Genomic DNA, 6,248 nt, shown 5'->3' with positions numbered 1-6,248 from the left:
CTAGCTTCACTAGCATTGAAATCAACCAAGTATAGATTCTCATATCTAAAGCCTTTGAAGATCAAGTTAGAGCCATCTACACTTATGATCTCTACATCATCTACCCCAAATATGCATTTGAATCCAAGATCACACAATTGAGCCATGGATAGCAAATTGAAGTTCAAGCTCTCTACTAGCAACACATTGGATATGCTCAAGTCATTGGATATTGCAATCTTACCAAGCCCTTTGACCTTGCCTTTGCTATTGTCACCAAATGTGATACTATCATAACCATCATTGCCATTGGTGTTGATTGAGTTGAACATTCTTGCATCACTGGTCCCAATGCCTTCCTCCGGCTTTGTAATTTACCTACAAAAGAAGATCAATTCTTTTTAGGTACCCAAACTTGCTTGGGTCCTTGAAGGTTAGTAACCAAGCTCTTTGGCACCCAAATGGCTTTCTTCTTTGAGCCCATCCATGGTTTACCAATGAACTTAGCATTTACACCATTTGTACCCTTAGTGAGCATATAGCATGAATCAAGCTTTATGAAGGATACATTAGCATTTTTGCTTTTGTTGGTGCATTCATGCTCTTTGTGACCAACTTGCTTGCAACTAGTGCAAAACCGACCATTGTTCTTCACAAAACTAGTCTTGTGAGGAGCAAAGGCCGCCTTAGCCTTTCTTGGGGGTATAGCCCAATCCCTCTTTATAGAGAGAAGCTCTTTGGCTACCCTAAGCACATAAGCAAGCGGTCCTCACCACCATAAGCCTTAGCTAAGGTGTGAGTGAGCTTAGTGACCTCCTTCTTGAGGTTCTCATTCTCAACCACTAGTGAGGTGTCACAAGTGAGACCATCACTACTAGATGAGGTAGAAGTGGAAGTGCTACAAGAAGGGTTAGTAGGAGCAATAATGATAGGCATAGATAGTGATGTATCAATTATATCACAAGTTAAACCTACATTGCAAGTTTCAACATGCTTCCTTTTATTTTGCTCATCAAGCAAAGTGGACTGAGCCTTTTCAAGCTTTTTGTGAGCTTTGCCAAGCTTCTCATTGGCTTCCTCTAGCCTCTCATGAGATGCATTGAGCATCATCAAAGGCTTGCTTAAGGGCTTTTAGTTCCTTACGCAAGCTTTTGCATTCCCTTATCTTGATATCAAAGTGTTCTCTAGCATCTTCTAGCATGTCAATTAATTCATCTTTAGTAGGTTCATCATCATCACTATCACTATCATTTTCATTTTCATGTTCATTATCATCAACATGTTCTTCATCACTTTCATCATCACAAGATTGTACCTTAGTGGCCTTAGCCATGAAGCATGATGAAGATTCGAAGAGAGAAGGCTTTTCATTGATGGCAATGCTTGCAAGAACCTTCTTCTTGGTGGTCTTGTGATCATCACTATCATCATCATCATCACTTGAGTCATCACTATCCCAAGTGACTACATATGAACCACCCTTCTTCTTCTTGAAGGCCATCTTGTCCTTCTTCTCTTTCTTTTCCTTCTTGTCCTTCTTCTTGTTCTTCTTGTTGTCATCATCATTGTCACTATTGTATGGGCATTGAGCAACAAGATGATCTTTGCTTCCACACTTGAAGCACCTTCTTGACTCTTCTTTGTTCTTGAATGAAGACTTCTTTCTTCTAGCACGGTAGCCCTTCTTCACCATGAACTTGCCAAATCTCTTGACAAATAGAGCCATCTTCTCATCATCATCATCATCCCAAGATTCATCTTCTTCACTTGAAGTTTCTTGCTTTGCTTTACCCTTGGATGATGTGGCTTTGAATGCCATGCTTTTCTTCTTCTCATCCTTCTTCTCCTTCTTTTCTTCCTTCTCATCATCATTTCTATAAGTATCATCGGTCATTATATCTCCCAACACTTGGTTTGGTGTCATGGTGTCCAAACCACTCCTCACTAGAATAGTGACCAATGTACCAAATCTTGAGGGTAAGCATCTCAAGAACTTGTGGGAGAAGTCCTTGTCCTTCACCTCTTCTCCAAGTGCTTTGAGATCATTGATAAGCACTTGAAGCCTATGAAACATCTCCGGCACACTCTCATCCTCCTTCATCTTGAAGCTTGCAAACTTTTCTTTGAGGATATATGCCTTTGCACCCTTCATGGCTTGAGTGCCCTCAAATGATTCTTCCAACTTCTTCCAAGCTTCATGTGCCATCTCAATATTCTTGATTTGCTAAAATGTTCTTTCATCAATTGCATCATGAATGGCACTTAGAGCAATGTCATTGTTTTAGAGAAGCACTTCTTCGGTGGCAGTGGGATTCTCCGAATCACCAATCTCAATTTTGGTTTCTACCACCTTCCACACTTTTCTATTGATTGACTTGATGTGTGTGGTCAGTGGGGGTATTAACCCCTATACCCTTACGGCTAGGCTTGGGCCAGCCCAGATCAGAGGGTTTGGTCCACCAAAAGACAACGCGGGGCCCGGCCAACCTGTTCAGAGTCCCACGCAAGGAGTCAAGACAGATTTGGCGATCAAGCAAGATCCTGGTCGGTTAGAATAGGAATCCTTATTCGGTCACCTATGGCAATTGTAACAGGCTAGGATTAGTTTCTAGATCTGTAACCCTGCCCCCTGGACTATATAAGGTGGGCAAGGGACCCCTCTAAAAAACATCTCTCATCGACATACAGCAATACAATCAGATGCAAGGACATAGGTATTATGCCTTCTTAGCGGCCGAACTTGGATAAAACCTCGTGTCTGTCTTGCGTCACCGTCTTGTTTGTGGCTTGCGCATCTGTCTGCCGACAATCTACTACCTTGGGCATACCCCTAGGTAGACTGCCGACCATATTTCATCGACAGTGGCATGCCAAGTAGGGGGTGTGTGTACTGCTCTCCAAGCAAACAAGATGGTCATCATCTCCGGCTCTGTGGCTACGCCGAACAACCTCACGTTCACCATCGGCCAGATCACCTAGACCACCGGCTCCGACGACTTCATCGCCATTACCACGGAGGAGGCGTGGATTCAATCTGCGTCGACCACTGCTTCACCTGCATCGGCTACGGCTCTGACCATGGTGGATATGGCTCTGACCACAGTGGATATGGCTCCGACCATGGTACATCTGGCTCCGACCATGCCTGCATCATCTTCAGCCACGCCGACAACCCATCGTCCGCTTCCTTGCTACAATGGGAAGCAGATCGACAACATCGACCTGCTCGACTCCATAGATCGGGTCGGCACTAAACTCGCTAAAACCCTAGCTCTGGTAAGTGCAATTCAAAGTCAACCTAATGAGCAGGTAACCGCTCCCCGCAACAGATCTACCTGACCTACTTAGGCTAGTCGTCCTGCACGACTTGGTACAGATCTCGTGGTCATATCTACTCCTAAAGGGCACTCCGCTCGTCGTCGGCCAGCCTCTGCGATAGGTCTCTGGCTCTCCAAGTATGAAGCCTCGATGGAGAACTACCAGGCCCAGCCCTACGGCTTGCGAAACATTGCCTCCAACTACACGTATAATATACAATACTGCTCGGATCTATGTTTTGTACATCGACCTCAACCGAAGCCACGCAACTTCGTCAACATGATCCAGATTGAGGATTATCAAGAAGGATCCATCCACACGGTCCAAGAGGGTGACTCTAGCTCCTCGTCTAGCATCACATCTAATGCCTCCGTCCACACCGAGCTCCAGCATCACAATGATGAAGGCGTCGAATACGATCTGGATATCCCAGACCATGCCCCAGGGTTCCCACAATTCCCGTCTTTCCCACCAAGGTGAGGGGATTTGATCAATGTTGTCAGCAATGACGAACCGCCAGCAGTTGGCGAAATAGAACAAAAAAGGATTGCACGTGAAGCACGCAATATTGACCGATTTAATCGCTGACAAATCAAAGCTGAAGCAGAAGAGGAGGCACGATGCATAAGGGTCCAGCCATGCGACCTCAACAATGCTTTCGATAGGGTGGGGGACAAATAGGTCTTCAGGACTCCAAGCGCCAACGTAGCCATTGCCATGGCGACAATGCAACGGCTACCCAACACCCCAGAAACCCAGGTAGTTTGCGATGATATACAAGCTTATCTGACGGCTGCTATGGCTCGGACCGCAGAGATGGTAAATCAAGCTCGAGCTCCATCCGTTTCAGTCAAATCAAGCCATAGCCGCCAATACTCAAGTCGCTCACAGCCACCCAACCAATGTGGCTCACGCAACAATGACCCATCAAACAATCATCAAGGCAGAAATGGTGGTCATGATGGTGGTCGAGATGACAACCGCCGTTGAGAGGACAACTACCACGACGTTCGGGATGACAACCGCCGAGATAACCACGATAATCACCATGGTAACCATAGTCGTAGGGTTAATCAGGATGGTAACCGGGATCACCGTGATGGCAATAACGATCTCCGCTGTTACCTTGGGGAACATGATCTGCGTGATCGCATCAACCAGAGAGCCAACGATCGTGCATCCCACGAAAGCTATCGCCGTATGGAATATGACACTGCCCACAGGCCCGCTAGGTTTGAAGTAGTTTACTCCGCACCTTTGCCAAGTCATATGGCCCAAGAACTTCAAGCTCAAGAAACTTCAGAAAGTACGACGGCAAGGAGAACCCCGAATTATGGGTCATGCTCTACGAAACTGCATGCAGATCAGCCATGGCTGACGAGCACGTCATGTCTAACTACTTCCCAGTCGCTGTTGGCCATGCAGGTCACCAATGGCTGGTCAGCTTGCCGGCGAACTACTTTGATTCTTGGCAAGAGCTCAAGCAAGCCTTCATCGACAACTTCATTGCTACTTGCGAGCAACCCGACAACAAATATGATCTGCAACAGATTCGAGATCGAAAAGATGAGCCACTACGCGAGTACGTCCGGCGTTTCTTGGAGATGCGTATCAAGGTCCCATCAATCTCCAACAACGAGGCAATCGAGGCTTTCATCACTAGCCTCCGCTTCCATGACGCCCTAAGGGATAAGCTCCTACGCAAGAGACCTGAATCGGTCACAGCGCTCCTGGCCACCGCTAAGAAATATGCGGATGCTGACAACGCTAAAAAGATAATTATCGAAGAAGCAGCAAGGGTTCCATGCTCCGACCACCCCCCACACCACGACAACTACCATGGCAACCATGGTCGGAATGACAATTTTGACCGTCGCAGCCAGCACAACGACTCCCGCGACCACCGCGACCAATGTAATCAGCGGCGTAACCGCCATGACGATTATAGGGGCAAGCGTGCTCAGGAAGACGACGGCGAGGTCAACACCGTTAAAAAAGGTGGCGGACGTTGTAACTACACCAAAGCATTGAAAGGGCCCTGCCAGCTCCATCCCAAGTTAAATCATACCATGGAGAATTGTCGCGTTTTCAAGTCTATCTACACGCGTCAACAGGCTCCGGATACATCCGATAAGCCTAACGACGCAGGGGAACAGCGCAACGAGGACAACGACGATGAAGACGCAGATCCCCATCACAAGTACATCAAGCCCACCGATCGCATGCACACCATAATCGGAGGCAAAGTGTCCATTGAGACCAAACGAGAACGCAAGCTGCTCACCCACGCTTGCTTGAACGTGGCCAACACCGACAACCTCCTCACCGATCCGTGGCTCCCTCCGTGGTCTCACTGTAAGATCTCCTTCAGCAGAAAGGACCAATGGGCTGCAATACCTGAGCCAGGATGTTTTCCCCTGGTCCTTGATCCTTGTATCAACAAGGTTTACTTTGACAGAGTGCTGATCGACGGCAGTAGCTCCATCGATATACTGTTCAAGAATAGTTTGCCCGCCCTGAAGATAACCCAAGCAGATCCCAAGCCATACGAGGCACAATTCTAGGGTGTTCTCCCCAGATAGAGCTCTACACCTCTTGGGCAGATCACGCTACCTGTGCAATTTGGGACCTCGGACCACTTCTGCACCGACTATGTCAACTTCATGGTCGCTGACTTCAACGGCACCTACCATGCTATTCTTGGTCGACCGTCGCTCACCAAGTTCATGGTCGTACCTCATTATAGGTATTTGGTGCTCAAGATGCCTACTGAGAAAGGAGTTCTAACCCTCAAGGGCAACATATACGCAACTTATACCTATGAGGACGACAGCTTCAAAATAGCAGAGGCTCACGACCTCTCTATTCGTATGGCTAAGACCATGCTCGACGCCAAGAAGACCTCGGTCGACCACTTGGAGATCCTAGAGCTCGAGGCTCCATGCAAGAAC

This window comes from Miscanthus floridulus, chromosome 2, assembly GCF_019320115.1.
Source record: "Miscanthus floridulus cultivar M001 chromosome 2, ASM1932011v1, whole genome shotgun sequence".
Taxonomy (NCBI): domain Eukaryota; kingdom Viridiplantae; phylum Streptophyta; class Magnoliopsida; order Poales; family Poaceae; genus Miscanthus; species Miscanthus floridulus.
The sequence above is the reverse complement of the archived record's forward strand: the minus strand, read 5'-3'. Positions refer to the sequence as shown.